Genomic DNA, 23262 nt, shown 5'->3' on the forward strand with positions numbered 1-23262 from the left:
TTGACTTTTATAAAAAGCATGAAAATGACTTTTTTAAACAAACAAATTAAAATGTGTGCTTCCTGGATGGTCCCCTCACGTGGTTATATGCTGATTTCAATGACAGTGTTATTACTCATATCACTTTTGGCATTCCTCATTGGAAAGTGCCTCTAGAGTTCTTAAATAACATCTTGGCAGATTAGATCATTGTTCAGCAAGTATTCACTGTGTCTACTAATAACTCCCTGTGAGGCACTTATTGGTGTTGGGCTTGGCCACGTGACTTGCTTTGGAACGGAACGTGAGGAGGTACCAGTGTACCAACTTGAACCTAGACCTTGGAGGTACCACACGCTCCTGTTCTCAGGAACATCTGACCTCTGCAGTGAGAAGATGCTAGCCTGAGCTGCTGCCCCATCGGCATCTGGGTGCCGGGCTGAATTCACATATTGCAGAGCCATTCCAGCCGACCTGCAGACTTGCAGCCTGAAGCTGAGCCACACAGCAGACATGCAGACTTCTGAATGAGACATAACTATTTACTGTTGCATGTCACTGTGATTGGGGGATTGTTACGCAGCAATAAATAATGATTACGTGCATGAATTTCATTTATTCATATTTTAGAAATTTTATTAAGTTATTGGAAATAAAGTAAGTGTTTAGGTTGGGTTTATTGTTTTGGGTAAAAAACAGTGACTAAAGTGATAATAATATGTAAGTACTTGTGTACTTGCTTTATACATATACTTGGTGGCTTTCTGAAGTGATTATCTGGAAAGGGATAGCATGTGTCTGTATACGTATGTCTAGGAATGTTTGATCAAAGAAGCAGACACAGTACACAAAGTCACTATTGTTTTGTTATATATATTATCTCCTAATAAGATGTCTTGATTATGGTTTCATAGCTTTTGTTGGTTTTGCACCGATTTTCATTTTCATAGCCTCTGCCTGAAACTACTGTTCTTATGTTTTTCTGAATAACATCTGCATGTGTGAACATTTGCTATATCCTTTATCTATCAAGGATTTTTGCTATTATGTTTGAAAAAAAGGCTTCCATTTTCCATTTCTGTTTAGAGACATCTGCTGAAGATGAGCAGGCTGTGAAGCCAGCTTGATTTTAGAAGGTCATGCACAAGAGCAGGAAAGCTGATCAGGAAGAGTATGGAAGGTATGATAATCACTAGAATAATAAGAACATCTTTAGAATGTTGGTGTAGGAGGGAAACTAGACAGTTGAACCCCGTCATTCTGGAGATGAGGAAATGAGTTGTTGGCCCTGGGTCACGTTGCAAAGGTAATGGTCAGGCTTTGAGAAAACTGAGAACAAGGAGCATGAAATATAAGAAAAGAGACAGAAAAACAGTGCTTCCCCCAGAAGCGGACCCTCCAACAGGAATTTGAGAGCAAGCAGTTTATTTGGGAGAAAACTGCAGAAAGCACCTGTAGCAGAGTCAAAAGTGTGGTCCCCAGACCAGCATCAGCACCACCTGGGAGCTTGTTAGAAATGCAGAATCTCAGGCCCCACCCCAGACTTGCTAAATCAGAATCTGCATTTTATTAAGATTCCCAGGGGAGTCATAAGCACATTCAAGTTTGTGAAGAACAGCCTGAGTTATTCCTGCCGGAGACATGGAGGAGGTTGGAGGTTTCTACCCTCCAGTCCCCACCTTTCATTGGCTGAGGGCTGCTTCCCAGCATGAATCCCTCAGCACTTACACTGACTGCAGGACAAGAGCGGGCTCTCAGGCAGAGCTTTGCCTCCTTAGGAAGGGAGGATGCCGTCAGCTTGTACTGGAAGCTGGAATGGCGAGTGCCGAGGGGATGGTGGCAAGGCACCAAGAGCCATGATACTTACTGTTCTGAACATCAGGGGCAGCTGGGAGCCTTTTCTTTTTATGAGACGAATCCCAGGCAGAGGGTTTGGTCATTTAAAGTGTTTCACACCGAGATGAACTTTATTAGCTAGCAGTCTCTATCTCCACCTTTGGTCGAGGTTATGAAAGGCACCAGGTCAATGTTTTCAAATTCAAATTTATACGGATATGGTTCAAAGTTTTAAATACAGAGTTCCTAAACAAAAAATTCAGAGTGTGTTTCCATATATTTCGCGTGCCAACTTCTTGCCTGGAGGGTCTTTTTTGCTCCTGGACCCTATTCTTGGGGTCACGCTGACCTTGGGAAATTGAACTGTCCCATTTAGCGCCTGGAGCCTCAAGCAAAACTTTCTCCTGTTTGTTCCTGTGCCTTCCGTGGCCCCAGCTCTCAGACAAGCATTAGGTGTACAAGCCAGGTGTCACCTAATGCCTGCGGAGTGCAGCACTTTATTTTTTTGAACAAAAGCCATGTGTATGGAGTCCAATTTTTTCTCTTCCCAGGGTGTGCTTGGCCCTACCTTCATTCCAGGAACGGCTCAGTGGAACCCCCTGGCTGCCACCCCATTGCTTGGACTCCGGGGATTGCTTTCAAATATGGAGTCAGCCTTGCATCTCTGGAATAACCCCACTTGGTCACGGGGTATAATTCATTTTACATGCTGCTGAAGTCTCTTTGCTGATATTCTGTTAAGGATTTTTACATCTACATTTTTGAGACATATTGGTCTCTCTTCTCTTTTTCTTTTTTTTCTTTACTGTCTTTGGTTTTGGTGTCAGGTTCATAAAATGAATTGGGAAGTGTTCCCTCTATATTCTAGAAGAAATTGTTCTTTAAACATTTGTTAGAATTCTCCAGTGAAACCATCTGAGCTACTCATAACATGCTACACAGTCCTATGAAGTGTGGGTATTATTATAATTCCCATTTTATAGATGAGGAAACTGAAGCAACTTGCCCAAGACCACACAACTAGGAAATAGTAGAGACAGGATTCAAACCCGATAATCTGGCTGGAGTCTCAGCTAGGCTGAGAAGGTGACCAGTGGGGTCAGGACCACACAATTAGGAAATGAGAGAGATGGGAGTTTACCCAGATCTAACTTCAAAGGCCATGCCTCTCTTAGTCAAGCTACCTTCACTCATTCATTCATTCATTCATTCAATCAGTGCATATTTATTGAGTGCCTCCTGTGTCCCAGGGACTGTTCAAGGCACTGGATAAATGAAATGATGAGTGAAATAGATTTAGTCCCTGACTTTATAGAGTTCATGGTTTAATAAAATGTGCTACAAAAATGTAAATCATTCTACTAAGGATGAAGCAGTGATAAACATGTATGGAAACTAGTTGATGGCTCTGGGCAGCTCCTCAAATTATATCCGGCAGTTGACCATTTACTAGACTGAAGATCACTCTTGATTTGTGTGTGTGTTTTTAGACAGTCACAAACCTACAGAAAAGTGGAAGTACCATACAAAGATGTGCTTGTTGCTGTTGGAGTGTCACTGCTCCCAGGCCCTCACTGTGGACACAGCTACGAAGTGTAAGTGTGTGTGTATATCTGTCTATAGTGGATTGAATGATGATCCTCCCCAAAGATATGTCCATGTCCTACTCACCAGAACATATGAACATTAGCTTATGTGGCAAACAAAAAAAAAATGTGATTAACGATCTGAGAGGAGAAGCTTATCATGGATAATCTAGACGGGCCCTAAATGCAATCACAGGTATCCGTATAAGATAGACACCCAGGGGGCTTCCCTGGTGGCGCAGTGGTTGAGAATCTGCCTGCCAATGCAGGGGACACGGGTTCGAGCCCTGGTCTGGGAAGATCCCACATGCCGCACAGCAGTTGGGCCCGTGAGCCACAATTACTGAGCCTGCGCGTCTGGAGCCTGTGCTCCACAACAAGAGAGGTCGTGATAGTGAGAGACCCGCGCACTGCGATGAAGAGTGGCCCCCGCTTGCCACAACTAGAGAAAAGTCCTCGCAGAGAAACGAAGACCCAACACAGCCATAAATAAAATAAATAAATAAATTTAAAAAAAAAAAAAGAAAGGAGGAGGATTAAAAAAAAAAAAAAAAAGATAGACACCCAGAGGACAAGTCACACAGAGGAGTGGAGGAGACAGAGGGTGGAGTGATGTGGTCACGAGCTAAGGAACACACAGAGCCACCAGAAGCTGGAAGAGGTGGGTACAGATGGAGTGTATCTGTGCCTTCACCTTGACTTCTGACTTCCGGCCTCCAGAACCTTTAGAGAAGCAATGTCTGTTGTTGTTGTTGTTGTTTTTAATTTTTACACTTTTATTTATTTAGTTTTGTCTGTGTTGGGTCTCCGTTTCTGTGCGAGGGCTCTCTCTAGTTGCGGCGAGTGGGGGCCACCCCTCATCGCGGTGCACAGGCCTCTCACTGTCGCAGCCTCTCCTGTTGCGGAGCACAGGCTCCAGACGCGCAGGCTCAGTACTTGTGGCCCACGGGCCCAGTTGCTCCGCGGCATGTGGGATCTTCCCAGACCAGGGCTCGAACCCGTGTCCCCTGCACTGGCAGGCGGACTCTCAACCACTGCGCCATCAGGGAAGCCCATGTCTGTTGTTTTAAACCACCCAGGTTGTGGTAACTCGTTGCCCTGGGAAACTAATACACTATCTATAAAACCCCAAATTCAGATTTTTTTTTTGGCCGCTCTGCATGCAGGACCTTGGTTCCCTGACCAGGGATCGAACCTGCGCCCCCTGCATTGGAAGCACGGACTGGACTGCCAGGGAAGTCCCCCAAAATTCAGATGGATACATCAGTTCCCATCCACCAATGCAGGGTTCATTTTATTTCTCTTTCCGCATATCTCTAACTCCATTTTCTGACAATGATAAGCCTGGCTTACATCCCACTTGGCAGATTGCCTTATTTGGTCAGTCCCCCTGTGTGTATCCAATCTACCACCTCCAGGTCATTATTGCCCTTGAGGGGCGCCCTCCTCACCTGCTCAGGCTCCAACGCCCAGCCGGGGCCTGTCCTGGGGCCACCTCCCCACTGGGCAGGCACAGCCTCCGGCTCAGGCAACCTGCGCAAACCCACACCTGCTCGCCTCACATGATGACTTTCAGCTGTGTGGCTGAGGAAAGCAAGAGGAAGGAAGGGGAAGGGGAGAGGAAGAGGCGGGCCCTGACTGGGCGTGCCCGCGCTGCCGCTGCTTCCTGAACGCCCTGCGGCCCAGCGCAAGCCCCGCTCCCCCTGGGATCCGCGTGAGCCCACCCCAGCGGGGCTGGATGTGGCTGTGACCCTGCAGCGGGTGGGAGGGGCCAGGGGCCGGCGCCCACTGAGACGCCCTCACCCTGCAGGACCAAGTACCTCTTTTCCCAGGAGGAGTCATCAGCCAGGACTTGGTGACCGGAGTGATGCTGGAAGGCTAAAACCAACCTGGAGGTTTTGATACTTTATTTCATTTAAGAAGAGGCCTGTACCTAAACATCAGAGGCATTTCTTGGTGGCAAATTGGATATTTCTCCCCTATTATATAGGCATCAATCTGCTGAAGAAGCCTTCAGATTAAATTTCAAGGATGAAACAAGATTAGTCCTGACAGGTATGTAGATCCTCAAAGAATGTGCAATAACTCCTCATAAAACAGCCTAAAAATATTCTTTCTGTCAGTTCCACACTTTGTAAAGAGGCTTTATGATTTGTGCTTGATAATATACTGCTTAAATTTTAAAATTGTTTAATACCAGCATGTCTTTTCTCTCTAAAGAGATTCATTCATCAACTATTTCATTGAACATGTTATCTTAAATATGTAATATTGACCAGACACTGGGCTAAGCGTAGGTAAGGCCCCCGTTCTCAGAGCTCAGGGAGCTCTCAGTCTGGTATTTACATCAGTAGTGTGATGTGAAAAGGGCATATCATAAGATACTGTACACAGTGCCATGGGGACATGGAGAGGGGAGGCTCTCCTCTGCATGGCCATCCCCAGAAAGTGTTCATCACTTTGTCAGTCAAGCAGCAGGACCTAAGCATCCTAAGCAAAGGGGAATGCTTTGGGGGCTCCCAGAACTGACTAGATATGGAGAACCAGTCTTGACAGTGGGCAGGTGCAAACGCTGTGCTGCAGGGCTGAGAAGTGCAGCAAATGTTTGTTAAGAAGATTCTGGGGCTTCCCTGGTGGCGCAGTGGTTAAGAATCTGCCTGCCAATGCAGGGGACATGGGTTTGAGCCCTAGTCTGGGAAGATCCCACATGCCGCGGAGCAACTAAGCCCATGCACCACAACTACTGAGCCCGCGTGCCACAACTACAGAAGCCCACGTGCCTAGAGCCCATGCTCCGCAACAAGAGAAGCCACCGTAATGAGAAGCCCGTGCACCGCAATGAAGAGTAGCCCCAGCTCGTGGCAACTGGAGAAAGCCCGCACGCAGCAATGAACACCCAACACGGCCAAAAATAAATAAATTAAATAAATTAATTTAAAAAAAGAGAGACCCTATTTAAAAAAAAAAGAAGAAGAAGATTCTGGTATGGCCTTGCCTCTGCTCCTTCCTTCCTTGTGGACCTTGGTTAAGATCTAAAGTCCCAGGAGAGAGCATCTATCTGCTCAAGCTTAACTCATAGTCTTCTCATGGTTCTAGGACTGGGGAAGGGAAGGGTACAGGAAGGGCAAAACCTGTTTCTCTTGGTTTCAGTAGAGATGAGACAGGTGCCTGGAATTACTTTCTCACTAAGATTAAACCCACTGTGGGAGAAGTTATTCCCCCAAAGGAAATTGATCTCTGATTAGGAATGGAGAAGGGAAGCTAGACGATTTTTTAAAAATTAGCAGTGACTTGTACAAAGGCATTCAGGCATGGGGAAGACAATGGGGAAGGGCAAGTCCTTGATAATGTTCTTCAGCTGCTGGATCAAGCCTCACCTGAAACCAACATACTTTGGAACTTTCCAATTACATGAACAGATAAGTCTTTTCTATGGCCCTTCCTGCCCCCACTTTTGTTTGTTTGTTTGTTTAAGCCCGTTTGAGTCTGGTTATCTGTCATGTGTAACCAAAAGATTTCTAACTGATACACCCGCACAATGTTCTTACACAATTGCTGGCAGTTCTTTATTTTTCTTTTATTTGCTATGAAAATATTCATTTCTATTTATTTTTCCAGTCTCTGAGTGACATCAGTGCTTCTCATTTTTAGCTCATATCAGGTGAGTGATCCAGCTCCATAATATAACATTTTTATTTTAAGTCATTTTTCTCAAATAGGTGGTATACTTTTATAATGATGTTTGATTACATGCTTTGCAGCATCCTAATAAAACAAAGGCAACACACATTGGAAATAGTTTTTTTCTTTTTTTTTTTTATAGAACTATTTTATGTTGATACTGATATTCCTTTTTTTTTTTTAAAGGATTTGTTTATTTATTTATTTTTTTAATTTTTGGCTGTGTTGGGTCTTCGTTTCTGTGCGAGGGCTTTCTATAGTTGCGGCAAGCGGGGGCCACTCCTCATCGCGGTGCACGGGCCTCTCACTGTCGCGGCCTCTCTTGTTGCGGAGCACAGGCTCCAGACGCGCAGGCTCAGTAGTTGTGGCTCACGGGCCTAGTTGCTCTGCAGCATGTGGGATCCTCCCAGACCAGGGCTTGAACCCGTGTCCTCTGCATTAGCAGGCAGATTCTCAACCGCTGCGCCACCAGGGAAGCCCGGAAATAGTTTTTTTCTTACAGCAATTTTGAAATCAGTTTTTCAGCTGTGCAGCTGACTGGGCTAGAGATGCGAAACCTCCACAGTCTTCATTGTGTCTTTAAATCAGGCAACCGCTCGGTCCCCACAAGGTCTCGCCAGCATGAGCCCTGCCTGGGTGCTGTGGGGCACGCAAAACAGCATCAAAGAGACCCAGGTCAGTTCCTGTCCCTATGGGAGACTAGAAAAGTAACCCAACTTTATATAATGCTGCATTATCCTGAGGGGCTTTAGAACCATTAATTAATTCACAAGACACTCTGCATGGGGGCAGCCACTATAATTACGCCAATTTTTCAATGAGAAAACTAAGATCCAGATATTTACCCTGCATTGTCCGCCTAATCAGTAATCAAATCTGAATTCCTAAGTAACTCTGCTTCTTGAGTCACGCATCCGAGGCACAAACTACCCTTGCCATTTGCGATGTTATTTAGCTAAAATAATATGAATGTTTTAAACAATATCCTAATAATCATCGTATAGCATTTGAAAAGAAAACAATGTTCTATAATGTAGATATTGACATCTTGGATTTTTCATTAAGGATTTTTTTTCTCTTAATTTTATCACATGCAGAGAAAATCAAAGAGGAGAAAATTGAAATTAACTTTACATTAGATGACAGTAATTCATAGGTCAAAAAAATGTTGGTTTACAGATCAGAACTAATAAAGACAATTGGAACTAATTAAGATTTTAATAAATCTTAGAAAAAATATATTTCCTACCTGTTGGAATTACGACTGTCTTGCGCATTCTCTCCTTGATAGAATCACACATGAAGCCTGGGATATCAAAGGAACATACAAATTTCCTTACTGTTTTGCTCTTATTCTTGTCAGAATTTGGTCAGAAGAAGCTTGGAGGCAAACGACGACAATAATTAATCTTTCAAAATCCTAATACGAACGGGAGTAGGAAGCCAAGAGGGTCCCGAATATTCCCTCAGCAAATGTTGAGAGCTTACCCTGCTCTCATGGAGCTTACATTCTGCTGAGGGGAGACAGAAGCTGAACAAAATAAACGTGTGTGTGTGTGTGTGTGTGTGTGTGTGTGTGTGTGTGTGAGATGCTTGGAGAAAAATGAAGCAGGAGAGGGATGGAGGGAGGTAGGCATGGCTGCAATTTTACACAGAATAGTCAGGAAGCTTCCCTGAGACCCGATATTTGAGCAAAGGTCAGAAGGAAGTGACAGAGGAGCCATGAGGCCTCTCTAGGGGAGAAGGTTGCCTTTAGGACTGTTCGCTAATGTTCCTGTCCTCCTTCTGGCCACATGGTAGGACTACATCTCGTATCTCCCCGAGTATGAATTGATTTGACCAATGGGACGTAAGCAGCGGTGGGTGAAGGACTTTAAGGGTCAGGGCATGATTTGTCGTGTTCTCTTCTCTTCAGCCAGTGGGGTCCGCATAGAAGAGGCCCCCTCAGGAGGCATATCGATCACAACAGCATGGGCCAGGGCCTACAGCTAACCCAGAGACTCTGTTGCTGTAACCCTGAGATTTGGGGGTGGTTTGTTCTTGCAACATTGCCTAGGTTATTCCGACTAATGTAGCAGTGTTCTGGATGCGGGAGCAGCAGGGCAGAGGCCCTTAGCTAGGGGTGTACCTGGCGTGTTAGAGGTACAGTGCAGAGGCTGTGTGGAGCAGATTGGGCCGAAGGGTCCTGAGATGATACCAGAAAGGTAATGAAGGGAGAGAGAAGTTGTGCAGGGCCTTCTAAGTCACTGTAAATATTTTGGCTTTTAGTCTGAACGAAATGGGGAATTGGGGGGCTTTGAGTAGAGGAAAGATAAGATTTGCATTACATTTCAAAAGGATAAGTCCAGCTGCTCTGTTGAGAATAGATTGCTGGGGGCAAATGTGCAAGAAGGGGAATTAGGAGACCATTGCAGGTCATTGTATGCATATGTAATAGAACCCAAGGGTCTGGGACGCAGGGGATGGAAGTAGGGGTGAACCCAATCACTGTCGCTTATGCTGCTTGGAAAATGTGTGATTCCAGTCCTTGCAACTCGCAGCTCAGGGCTTTGTGGGTGTAGATCTCCTGATTCCCAAAGGGGGACACTTCTGCTGGGGGTCCAGCAAGAGTCCCGGTCACTCCAGGCTCCTTGTGCCAAGAGACCAGCAGGAAGGAAAGGTGTCACCATTCCCACGAGGGCCACTGACCTAAAACTCCAGGAGTAGGTTAGATTTTTGAGGAAGGCAAAAATACATTCGGCATGCAGTAATTTTCGGAGCATCTCTTCTCACTTGCCCAATTTTGGTGATAGATAGACCTGTGCAGCAGCCATGTCCTGTGAAGGGCATGATGACAAGGGTAAATAAGATCCCTCAGGGATGAGGATGTAGTTAACTCACCTGGTAAACTGCCTAAGCCAGTAGAGGTGTAGCTAAGGGGAATCTAGAATGGGCAACTGAGGAGGGTGATTATTAGCATCATTACATTTCTGAAACCAGCTGCAGCACGGGGGATACAGTTTGTCCCACTAAGTTTCCTCTTGTAAGTTTTCTCCAGGAAAAGAGATCAGCTAGAATTTTGGAGTGGCTGGTTCCAAAGTTGTCTGACTTACTGTACAAAGCAAGTGGATCTGAGCAGGCAAGGGGTGAACTGCAGTGGATTTTGTGGTGCACTGCACACAATACCCCCTTCAGGACCCAAACTGTCATTCTCCTGGTTACCAAGAGTGTCCCTATTCTTGGATGACACCTGGGTACCTCCCCAGGATTTGCCCTTAGCGGAAGGGAACTGCTGGGGTTTTATTTATGTTCCCTTTCCATAGGGAAGTTGTATTCACTGACTGGCTAATTTGGGGAGTATAAGGGCCTGGCCTCTTGCTTCAGTCTGGGACACCTCTGAAGAACATGCCTGGTTTAGAATCTCTGTGGGATTGGCTGAGGTCTCTGATGTACCTGTATCATAGTTCAACTTCTCCCTCTGCCCAGTCTGCTCCCTTCCCTTCTGTGGTAGACAGAATAATGAATGGCTTCCCAGAGATGTCTACATCCTTCTCCCCAGCACTCATGAATGTGTTGCCTTACACAGCAAAAGGAAATTTGCAGACATGATTAAGTTAAAGATCTGGAGATGGAGAGATTATCCTTGGTGGACCAAATGTCATCACAAGGGTCCTTCTAAGAGAGAATCAGGAGGTCAGAGAAGAGAGAAGATGCTTCACTGCTGGTTTTGAAGATGGAGGAAAGGGCCACAACCCAAAGAATGTAGGTGGCCTCCAGAAGATGAGAAAGTCAGGAAAGCAGATTCTCCTCAAGAGCTCCAGAAGAAAGGTGGCCCTGATGACTGATTTTGGACTTTGATCTCTAGAACTATTAAAGAATAAATTGTGCTGTGTTAAGCTACTCTTTGTGTTAGTTTTTTTTTTTCTACAGGAGCAATAGGAAACAAATACATGTTCCCTTACAGGTAATTTACACCATTAGAGTCTTGTTCCTTTTTGCAGAGGAACTGGGGATATTTGGATGTATTGAACATGTTCATGTCACATTGAAAAAACTTACTATGAGGATGAATTAAAATGTAGAAGGACAAGTGGTTGTCCACTACTCTGCTAGCTTGGGGAAGACAAGATGGAAAAACAGGATAATAAGTTAGAGACCTTAGCCTCACATTTTGCAAAGCTAGGAGGACATTAGATGCCACAGATTAAGATTCAGGTGATGACAAAACCTGATTAAGCTAAGAGATAGAATGTGTGGGAAAGTAATGAGAATAAAAGGGAGCAAAAGAGGCTTTTAAAAATACAGACTGCTGTAGCCAAAAATCGATTTGTACAAAACTACTAGGAATAATAAGAATGAAAGAAAATGACTATATATGAGAAGTAGCATGTATGTTTTTGGTAAAAGAAGGTAAGAGGAGTGGAGGAATTATTCTAAGAGAAAAATCCAGAGTCAAGGTGTATCTTTTCCTGCTGTATTGTGTGTCTGTTTCCTATGCTAGTGTGATCAATCATCAGAGAACCTGTTTGCGTTAGAAAACGTTGATAAAAATATTTGACTCTCTTTACAATGTAGTACAGAATTCTCTATTGTCTCACATGAGTTTTCAGATTGTTGGTCTCTTCTTTTTTTTTTTTTTCATAGTTGATTTTTATTATTATCTGTGTCATTTCATTTAAAAGTGATATTTGTGTCATTCATTTAGGGGTGCTCACATTGATGTACGTAACAAGAAGGGGAACACTCCATTGTGGCTGGCAGCAAATGGTGGACACCTTGACGTGGTTCAGTTACTGGTGCAAGCAGGTGCAGATGTGGATGCAGCTGATAACCGCAAGATAACTCCTCTTATGGCAGCATTTAAAAGGTAGGAGTCTTTCATCCTCAGTCACTTGGATATTTTTCACTTAGGCTTTTAGTGCTTTCTCCTTTTTTTAAAAAAAATTTATTTATTTGTTTATTTTTGGCTGTGTTGGGTCTTTGTTGCTGCGTGCAGGCTTTCTCTAGTGGCGAGTGGGGGCTACTCTTCGTTGCGGTGCGCGGGCTTCTCATTGCGGTGGCTTCTCTTGTTGCGGAGCACGGGCTCTAGGCGCGTGGGCTTCAGTAGTTGTGGCGCACGGGCTCAGTAGTTGTTGTTGGTCTCTTCTTGATGAGAAATTGTAAGCAGGGGATTTTATTTGCCTTTTCAGTGATCTGCCTAGAAAACAAAGATTTTGTGTGGTGTCATGTCAGGTCTTTGATTACCTAAGAGGGCTGCATCTTACAACTATATATATATATATGTTAAATTACATGGGAAGCATTGTCAAATAAGTATTATGTTGTGTCTAGAAATGATGTAAAATTCCTGGAAATCTGATATGTCCAAATAGAATAACTTTGACAAGTGAGAGTTTTCTGATAACTTTAAGATCATAAAACTGAACTGGGTAGGAATTTCCAGAACTAGATTCAAGCAGAACAAGAATTAATATGGGGCTGAATTAACTGATGAGGGTGATTGTAATTTCTTCCAGATATAAGGAAACATTTCCTTTCAGACTAACTATGACTTACAGCACATATAGGGAGAAAATGATTGTTTCATATCTCTTCATTGCAAGCCTGTTCCTAAAAATTGTACATTTTAGAACAAGAGTCCAAATGGAGGCCCACACTCCATATGTCTAAATATTTAAAAATTATAAATCAAGTGAGCAAATTGTTAAAATATGGTCTATCCTCCCATCTTAAAATATACATTTATGATGACAAAATAGAAAGTTGGCAAAATACAAAACACAAATCAATTTATTATTACACATGTCTTTGGGCTGATGATGTCTGGATGAGTAACTGTTTCATATTGTAGCAAGTTACACAGCCACTCTGTTCTACTGTTGCACATACTTCCCTAATTCCCAGGTATCTCCCCAGTCAGGAACTGGAAAATGAAGAAAAGAAAAAAAGACAGAACTCCCAGGAAATACCTTGGTGTGCAATAGAATCTATTGTATACATAAGCATCTCACAGTAAAGTTGTCAGGTGAATTAGTTTCTCTTTTCACCTACTGAAATTTTTCACTGAACTTCTCCCAATGAAATCCTCCCACACTCTAAAGCAGTGTTTATCTCTGACTGAAAAATCACAAACCTTTATTAAATTCAGACACCTTTTGAGGGTGTAGGGCAAGCAGGATGGAGAGGCATTTCCCTGAGACCTGGCCAGTGTTACTCATTAGAGTGGATATTTAGGGTTAAGGATGGTGCCACGTCAGTGAGTGCCAGACCCCCAGAGTATCGCATGTATAGTTTAATAAAAATTTGGGTGGGCGTGCCTGTGTTACATGGAGCCCTTTAAAGTGCAGGACCAGGGCAGGGGGCCCTTTTAATGTAAGGGCATTGTCACCTCATTGTTCCGTGACATCCCTATGTCCATCCCTATGTCCATCCCTATGGACAGAAGTCTAGGAGACAATGACAGGGCTCTATGTGGGGTTTAATCCACTTTTAACCACCCCCCCCGACACCCTCAACAACAGAACAATGATGAGGCTGCAATCCTACTGTTTAGTGGTCATGTTCATTGTTTCCATTCATTCATGTGTCAGATGCTGTTCTAGGCATAACAGTGAGCAAAGCAGTCAGAGTTCCTGCTCTCATAGAACTCACATGTTAGTGGGAGAAGACCAAAGATAAACACATAAACTATAAGTAAGATGATTTGTCATAGAAATAAGTGCTATGAAGAAAATAAAGCATGAAATGGGGCAGGGGCAGGGGTGGACAACTTTAGCTACAGGGATCGGGGAAGAGCTCTCTGGGGAGGTGACTTTTTGGCCAAGATCCACAATAACTGGACTTCCTGATATTAGAGGGTTAAGAAGAACCACTTTTTAAATTTCAGCACTTTATGAACATCTTAAGTACTTAGGCCCACTGTCTTGCTATCATCTGTAGTGCAACAAATATAAAATTTTGCATAATTCTGGACTTTCTACCACACCTTGATAATTAATGCACCGAATATAAATGTAAAATTGTGATCAGACCAAATCTGACCTGAATTCAGAATATACCCTATAAAACACATCACTTAATAGAATTTTTATATCAGCTACCTTGCTGTTCTTTCTCAAATAGCAAAATAATAAAAATTGTCTTTGTGATTTCTAATGTTTTTCTAGAACTGATCTTAATATGAAAGACTTGATTTCACTAGGTAAGTTTTTAAAAAGCTAAATGTATATAGAATAAAAATTTAGGCCTATACATGAGATTTTTAATTAAAGAATACTCAAAGTTCTAAGTTCTTATTCAACCAATGCACCTCATAGACTGAAACGGAGCAAAACCTTAATTTTTTTTAATTTGAAAAAAGGAAATTTACCAGTTGGTTTTAAAAGAAATATGCATGTATAATTTGGGATTTTTTTTTTCTAAATTTATTTATTTATTGGCTGCGTTGGGTCTTTGTTCCTGTGCGTGGGCTTTCTCTAGTTGCGGCAAGCAGGGGCTACTCTTTGTTGCGGTGTGTGGGCTTCTCATTGCGGTAGCTTCTCTTTGTTGCAGAGCACAGGCTCTAGGCACGTGGGCTGCAGTAGTTGTGGCATGCCGGCTCAGTAGTTGTGGCTCACGGGCTCTAGAGCGTAGGCTCAGTAGTTGTGGCGCACAGGCTTAGTTGCTCCGTGGCATGTGGGATCTTCCCAGACCAGGGCTTGAACCCGTGTCCCCTGCATTGGCAGCCGGATTCTTAACCACTGCACCACCAGGGAAGTCCCTGGGATTTTTTTGTAAACCCTAAATATTTTTTTCATATAATAGAATCAACCTAAAATAATTTTCATTCAATATTTTCTAATTCTAAAAGAGAATCATTAGACTTATTTAGTACTTTATTTATTTTTAGTACTTTATTGTTGCTTGTGCCAGACAGCATACAAAGTGATTTACATGCATCATTTCATGTAATTGTCACAAAACCTTGCATGGATTAGTATAAGGTAATAGAATTCTTATTTTATATTTGAAGAAATAAGCACAAGTTAGGCACCTTGTCCAAAGTCACACACAGTGGGAAATTGTGGAACCAGAAATTGAACCTGAGCAGCCTGACTTCAGAGTCAACTTAATGCTTGCGATTATGACAAGCTTCTAGATATTTTATACTGTTTTATTCTTTATAATATTGGCATGATTACATTCTTACATAATCTGAAATTTGCTTAATTCTTAGGAGTTTCTCCAGAAATTCAGTATATTGAATTTTTAAAATATAATTATAACTCTTTATATAATTTTTAATATAATTATATAATTATTTTATATAATATTATATAGTTTTTTAGAATATGAAACTTTATTCTAAAACATATCCCAAACTGCAAGACACAAATACCATTGAAACAGATAAATGTATACGTACAGAGAATGGTGAAACAGAATTTTAGCCTTTATGAAGTCTTTATCAATAAAAACCCAATATAAAGATTTGTTTCAAAACAAATTACATATATTAACTCTAGCATAATTCTAAAAAATAGTCAAAGTAAAACACAAAACTATGTAAACTGTGAATTCAAGTACAAAAACAAGATATATGTACATTTGAATCTGTGCAGAGTGCTTCAAATTAATTGTAGTCTAATTCCAAACAGATTGCATAACCAAGTCCACAACAAGTCATAGACTAATGAACAAAGATTTCATAAAATGACTAAATGATTTATTTCCAAAATCTCCTGTATGATCTGGCAACTGCCACCTCTACCTCTTTCCTTACCTCTAAAATAAATCAGGTTCTGTCACATCTGATGTTAACCACTGCATGGCCTATTAGATTTTGGGCATTTTGATTGAGACCTTTTCATTACATTTGCTTTCCTGTGACATCTTTCTTCATCAGTATGTCTTCTAAATTCTAAATATTTCAGGTACCAAAATCTCATTACTGCATGATTGTATAATTACGGTAGCTTCCTTCGTTCAAGTGGACATCTAGAGTTCTCTTCAAATGAATGAAAAAGAAGAGCAGACAACTCCACAAGAACAAGATAACTTCATAAATATACTTCTTTACTCTTTAATACTCTTGAAATATTATTAGTAAGTAACTCCCCAGGTCAGAGTTTTAGAACTTAGATGTAGTAAAATCTCAGAATGTAGTCAAGGGAACAAAAGTTAGTCCTATAGAGATGTGGGTACATTTTAAAATTTTGTTAAATATGTGAAAGGGCTAATGCATTGGGCAGGGGACGCATTTAATCATGTCACTTCTGACTCTCATCACTTCTTAGCTGCCTCTTTCTTTAGGAACCTAAACTCTGAAAAGATTGATATTATTAGACAATTTCTCTGGCATTTTCAATAACATCGTAGGAAAATTGGTTGTTAACATAGGAAAGTGAACTCAAAAATGGTGGTAAACTTTCAGAAAAATCAGGCCTCCAAATCTGCTTTTATTATCAGACTGTTTCTCTACCTCAATACAATTTTCTAGCTATTTATAAGATCTTATCTTGACATTAACAGTGTTAGATATAGTATTATTAGTAGTAGTATCAAAATGCAATAGCTTTAAGAAGAGATATTTTATCATTGTTACTTTCTTGAAGTTTATGATGCTTAGAGATTTTTCAAATCCATGATCTTGTTTTAGAGCTGAACAAACTGAGGCTCAGATAAAAACATAACCTGTTGAGTCATATCATGACAGCAAGGTTATAACGCCCACTTCTTTCTGTCTGCTAATATTATGGTCACTGTGAGACTATACTGCTTCTAATCAGAGGTCTTTAATTTCTTAATTTTAAAATCTGAAGTTTTTTTTTTTTTTTTTTTTTTGGCTATAGTTTACACGTATTCCTTATTAGGAATATGTCTCCATCTTCTTGTTTGGGGTGAGTCAAATTTTTATGTTTTCTTTCACTTAAACATAAAACCTGAAACTGTTAACACTCTTAGAAAACATAGAGGAGTTCCTAGACATTGATGTTTGGCAATGACTTTCTGGATATGACAGCAAAAGCAAAATAAATAAGTGAGATTATATCAAACTAAAAAGCTTCTGCACAGCAAAGGAAATATTCAGCAGAATGAAAAAGCAACCTATGGAATGGAGAAAGTATTTTCAAACCATATGTCTATTAATGGCTTAACATCCAAAATATAAGGAATTCAATATCAAAAAATGGGCAAAGGACCTGAATAAACATGTTTCCAAAGAATACTTAGAAATGGCCAACAGGATCTGAAAAGGTGTTCAACATCACTAATTATTAGGGAAATGCAAATCAAAATTACAATGAAATATTATCTCATACCTGTTAGGATATTGCTTATTAAAAAAATAATGTGTTGAGAAGTGTAGAGAAAGGGGAACACTTGTACACTGTTGGTGGCAATGTAAAGTGGTGCAGCCACTGTGGAAAAGAGTATTCAGGTTCCTCAAAAACTTAAAAATAGAACACCATATAGTCCAGCTATCCACTTATGGGTATTGATCCAAAGGAATTGAAATTAGGATCTTGAAGAGATACCTGCCTTCCCGTGTTCATTGCAGCATTATTCACAATATTCAAGACATGGAAACAACCTAAATGTTCACTTATGGATGAATAAAGAAAATGCAGTATATATGTACAATGGAATGTTATTCAGCCTTAAACGAGAAGGAAATCCTGCCATTTCCAACAACATGGATGGACCTGGAGGACATTATGCTAACTGAAAGAAGCCAGACACAAAGATGAATATTGTATGTGGAATCTAAAAATCATCAAACCCATAGAAACAGTAGAATGGTGTTTGCCAGGAGTTGGGGGAAGTAGGAAATGGGAAGATAATGTTCAAAGGGTAGAAAGTTTGAATTATGTAAGATAATTTCTGGAGACCTGTTATTCAGCATAGTGCCAATAGCTAACAGTACTGTATTCTTTTTTTTTTTTTTTTACATTTTTATTTATTTATTTAATTTATTTTTGGCTGTGTTGGGTCTTTGTTTCTGTGCGAGGGCTTTCTCTAGTTGCGGCAAGTGGGGGCCACTCTTCATCGCTATGCACGGGCCTCTCACTATCGCGGCCTCTCTTGTTGCGGAGCACAGGCTCCAGACGCGCAGGCTCAGTAATTGTGGCTCACGGGCCTAGCTGCTCCGTGGCATGTGGGATCTTCCCAGACCAGGGCTCGAACCCGTGTCGCCTGCATTAGCAGGCAGATTCTCAACCACTGCGCCACCAGGGAAGCCCAGTACTGTATTCTTAACACACACACACGTATGTGACAAATTGGGTGAGAGGAAACTTTGGGAGGTGATGGATATGTGTGTGTTCCTGATGGTTTCATGGGTGTATACTTATCCCCAACCTTAGCAATATGTATATATAAAATATGTACAGCTCTTTACATGTCAGTCATACCTCAATAAAATGATTTAAAACAAACAAAACGTGTAGACTTTAAAGATTAATAATTTTGCTGCTCTTTGATGCTATTCGCCCACTGGGAACATACTGGCGCTGTGATTTCTGGAGACCGCTAGGCTTTCATGTACCGTTCAGGCTCAGGGAGAGGGAGCTTACCCCGGAGAGGGGCATGTACTCATTCAGCTACACAGCAGCCGTGTCTGCCAAGCTGGCCAGAGGAGCTTCTTGCACTCCTCCATCCGACCTCCACACCCCCCTTTAACCTTAGCCTTTGAGTAGACATGTGAGTCACTTGGGACACAGAGTGAAATCACAGCATTTTAATCAGCATACTCACTTGTTAATTTTACTTGTTTCCTATGAAGAAGGAAGTCTCATCTCAGGGAAGTAACCAGTTAATTATTATAAGCAATCATCAAATACTCAGGTTTCAGAAGTATGTTGGGTTATGATTTAATTATTTTCCTTAAGAAATGCTTCCTATTTTAATTTTTGAAAGCCATATAGCTAATGTGTTTTTGCTGGGTATGACTGCCTTATCACCAAGAGTCTCCCCTTTCCCTCACATCAGATACTGAGATAATTGAACGTGTTTAGATGAAAAAATACTACATTGGCATGTTTTAATGAATTAGGTTCACAGAAGAAATTCATAGATGTAATGAGCATGCATCTAAAATATCTAAATTACTTATTTATAGATTTTTAGAAGTCTTAGAAGCCTAGGTATGTTTACTATAAACCACATTGAGGAACTGTTGATGGAAGAGATGGAGGCGGCTTGTTATAAAACAATCAGCTCACACTTCATCCATGTAAAGGATCAATAATGAAAGAGGAAGGGGCATGCTCTTGTCCTCCCCTCCTCTCCCCCATTGCTTCAAAACATTGGGAAGAAAACTACACATTTATAATATTCCATCAGAGCTAATTTGTAAGATATTAATAGATGTTTGTCTCAGTGTTACAATATGTGGAGCCAAAAAACCAGAGTGAACTCAGGGTCTTCAAGAATCATGTGCCTACCTAATAGGACATGCTTAACAGTTATCAGTAGAAACCAGTAATCATGTTTAATAAAAATATAGTCAGTTCGTTGTTGAGCGATCATGTTCTATCAGTCACTGAACACTTTCTTTCCTTAACAACTGCTAACACCCAGATAGACAAGTAAAAGGAAAAAACCAAAAAACCTTGAAAAACAAAAACCAAACTGACACAATGCAAACTATAGAAGTTGGAGGTAAAACTTAGAATAGCTAAAAGTTTCGTGGGTCTCCATGGGGACTGACAGAGACTGGGGGACCAGTACCAGGGAGGGAAGCAGTGAGGCTTCATTCTGAGTAGCTGCTAATGCGTGCTATAAACCACCTGCTGCAGATTCAAACAGGACTCCAGGGACCAATGGGGAGGGGTACAAGTAGGGAGAGATTGAGAAAGGTTACCTTTAACTGGCTTGAACGTAAATAATGGGTCTTGTGGTAGAGGTGAAGAGTGTAGTTAGCCCCAAAGCAAAACATCTTGAAAGATTGCTTAATGGAGAAATGGAATTCTTTTATCAAATTGTAATCTTTCATTACAGGAAAGATTATAGTAATTGTGAGATGCCATTACCACTTGCCACAGTAGTTTAAGATTTGTATCAACTTGGCTGTATTTAACTGGGTTTTCCTGGAGTCATTTTTTGTTTTTGGTCTTAATAAGGTTCCATAAAAGATTGGACACTGTTCTTACCAGTGTCAAAGTTACTCCTTGAGGAATAAAGTAGTTGTTTCAAGAGCCACATTAATCCTTTTAAACTAATAACTATTTATGAAGGTGCATTAACTTTTCAATAATTCTACATGGTACCTTAACTACAAGGACTAATTGTAGGTACTAGAGATAACAGGACTCCCGAATGAGAGAGAAAGATATATAGAGAGGATTTAATGTAATTCTACTTACAAAAATTATATGAATTTCTTATTAGACAAGTTAGATTTCACTTGATCAAGATAATGCATGATTGGGTAACTAATTTTTTCATTGACCTGTAAGAGTTTTTTCTATAGAAGAGTATTCTTCTATTGTGAAAGGAAAATAGGTTTTTTTTTCTAAAGCTGAAAATAGGGTTTGTTTATTTTAAAGCCTCCTTCTTGCAGTTTCCATTCTTATCCCTCCATCTTAATTCACCCTCTTTGTTTTAAACGTGGCTTGAGAAATAAGAGGTTTTGTGATGCAGACAGAAGCTGTCAAACTAACTGCAGGAAAAGGAGTATTGTGCTCAAGTTGGATATATGAATGGAATTATTTCAAAGGAAGACAGAGGAACCAACCCTGCACATAAATTTCTTGGTTCTTTGCAGCACGACTCTTCTGGTCTCATTTCTTCTAGAATGTAAAGGTCAAAGTAAACTTCACACAGCTAGCTTCTCATCTCCGTATACTGGCTAAATGTCTTAGGAGGACAAAGTTTACCTAATGGGAAAGTAATCTTATAATTCTGTTTGCATTCCAGAAATGTTCAGATTATGTTTTCCAGTTGAAACAGTTCTATATACAAACATCTTCAAAAACCAGTTCTTTAAGATGTCTGATTTCTTTTTTCTTTGTACGGAAATATACTTGATTTACAGTATTAGTTTCAGAGGTATTGCATAGTGATTCAGTATTTTTACAGATTATACTCCATTAAAAGTTATTACAGGATAATGGCTATAATTCCCTGTGCTGTACAATATATCCTTGTTGCTTATCTATTTTATACATACTAGTTTGTATCTCTTAATCATACACCCCTAACATGCTCCTTTCCCCTTCCCCCGCCCCACTAGTAACCAGTAGTTTATTTTCTATATCTGTGAGACTGTTTCTGTTTTGCTATATACATTCATCAGTATTATTTTTTAGATTCCACATATAAGTGATATCATATAGTATTTGTCTTTCTCTGTCTGACTTATTTCACTAAGCATAATATTTTCTAGGTCCATCTATGTTGCGACAAATGGCAGAATTTCATTTTTATGTCTGACTAATATAATATTGTATATATGTATATATATATTCCACATCTTTATTATCCATTTGTCTCTTCATGGGCACTTGGGTTGCTTCCATATCATGGCTATTGGAAGTAGTGCTGCTATGAACACTGGGGTGCATGTATCTTTTCAAATTAGTGTTTTCATCTTTTTCTGGATATATACCCAGGAGTAGAACTGTTGGATCATATGGTAGTTCTATTATATATTTAGTTTTTTGAGAAACCTCCATAGTTTCCCATAGTGACTGCACTATCTACATTCCCACCAACAATGTATGAGTGTTTTCTTTCCTCCACATCCTTGTCAACATTTGTTATTTGTAGATTTTTTGAAGGTAAGTATTCTGACAGGTGTGAGGTGATATCTCATGGTGCTTTTGATTTGTTTACACTCCTCTGATTAGCGACGTTGAGCATCTTTTCATGTGCCTGTTGGCTATCTCTATGTCTTCTTTGGAAAAATGTCTATTCAGGTCTTCTGTCCATTTTTAACATTGGGTTGTTTATTTTGATGTTGAGTTGTATGAGCCGTTCATATATTTTGGATATTTACCCCTTGTCAGTCACATCATTTGTAAATAATTTCTCCCAATCAGTATGTTGACTTTTAGTTTTGTTGATGGTTTCCTTTTCTGTGTGTAAGTTTTTAAGTTTAATTAGGTCCCATTTGTTTCTTTTTGCTTTTGTTTCCTTTGCCTTAGGAGACAGATTGAAAAAAATATTGCTACAATTTATGTCAAAGTGTTCTGCCAATGTTTTCTACTAGGAGTTTTATGGTTTCAGGTCTCACATTTAGGTCTTTAATCATTTTGAGTTTATTTGTGAGAAAACGTTCTAATTTTGTTCTTTCACATATAGCTGTCCAGTTTTCCCAGCACCATTTATTGAAGAGACTGTCTTTTCTCCATTGTATAGTCTTACCTCCTTTGTAGGTTAACTGACCATAAATGCATGGGTTTATTCTGGACTTTCCATTTTGTTCTATTGATCTATTTATCTGTTTTTGTGCCAGTACCATACTGTTTTGATTACTGTAGCTTTGTAGTATAGTCTAAAGTCAGTGTGATTCCTCCAGCTCTGTTCTTTCTCAGGAACACTTGGACTATTTGGGGTCTTCCATACAAATCTTATTTGTTCTATTTCTGTGAAAAAATGCCATTGGTATTTTGATAGGGATTGCATTGAATCTGTAGATGGCCTTGGGTAGTATGGTTATTTTAACAATATTAATTCTTCTAATCCATGAACAGGGTATATCTTTCCATCTGTTTGTTTTTTTGTCTTCAGTTACTTTCATCAGTGTCATAGATTTCTGAGTACAGGTCTTTTACCTCCTTAGGTAGGTTTATTCCTGGGTATTTTATTCTTTCGGATGGGATTATAAATGGGGTTGTGTTCTTAATTTCTCTTTCTGACATTTCACTGTCAGTGTATAGAAATGCAACAGATTTCTGTATATTAATTTTGTATCCTGCAAGTTAACCGAATTCGTTGAGTTCTGTTTTATGGTGGTGTCTTTAGGATTTTGTATGTGTAGTATCATGCCATCTGCAAACACTGACAGTTTTATTTCTGCCTTTCCAATTTATTGGATTCCTTTTATTTCTCTTTCTCCTGACTGCTGTGGCTTGGACCTCCAAAACGGTATTGAATAAAAGTGGCGAGAGTGGACATCCTTGTCTTGTTCTTGATCTTAGAAGAAATGCTTTAAGCTTTTCACCATTGAGTATGATGTTAGTTGTGGGTTTGTTATATATGGCCTTTATTATATTGA

At 40.4% G+C, this 23262-nt stretch overlaps 1 protein-coding gene across 18 annotated transcripts in view; it reads right to left on the reverse strand.

The window, feature by feature from the left end:
• Window positions 1-879: 879 nt before the first annotated feature.
• SSBP2 (single stranded DNA binding protein 2) overlaps window positions 880-23262 on the reverse strand; it is a 329776-nt gene continuing 307393 nt past the window's right edge. For 17 of the 18 annotated variants that reach the window (XM_082378337.1, XM_082378330.1, XM_082378344.1 and 14 more), the window contains one exon: window positions 880-12258. The gene's annotated coding sequence lies outside the window, so the exon portion shown is untranslated. The remainder of the gene's footprint in view (window positions 12259-23262) is intronic. The other variant, XM_082378339.1, reaches the window with a different exon arrangement.

This window comes from Balaenoptera borealis, assembly GCF_965194805.1.
Source record: "Balaenoptera borealis genome assembly, chromosome: 2".
In the NCBI taxonomy this organism is placed as follows: domain Eukaryota; kingdom Metazoa; phylum Chordata; class Mammalia; order Artiodactyla; family Balaenopteridae; genus Balaenoptera; species Balaenoptera borealis.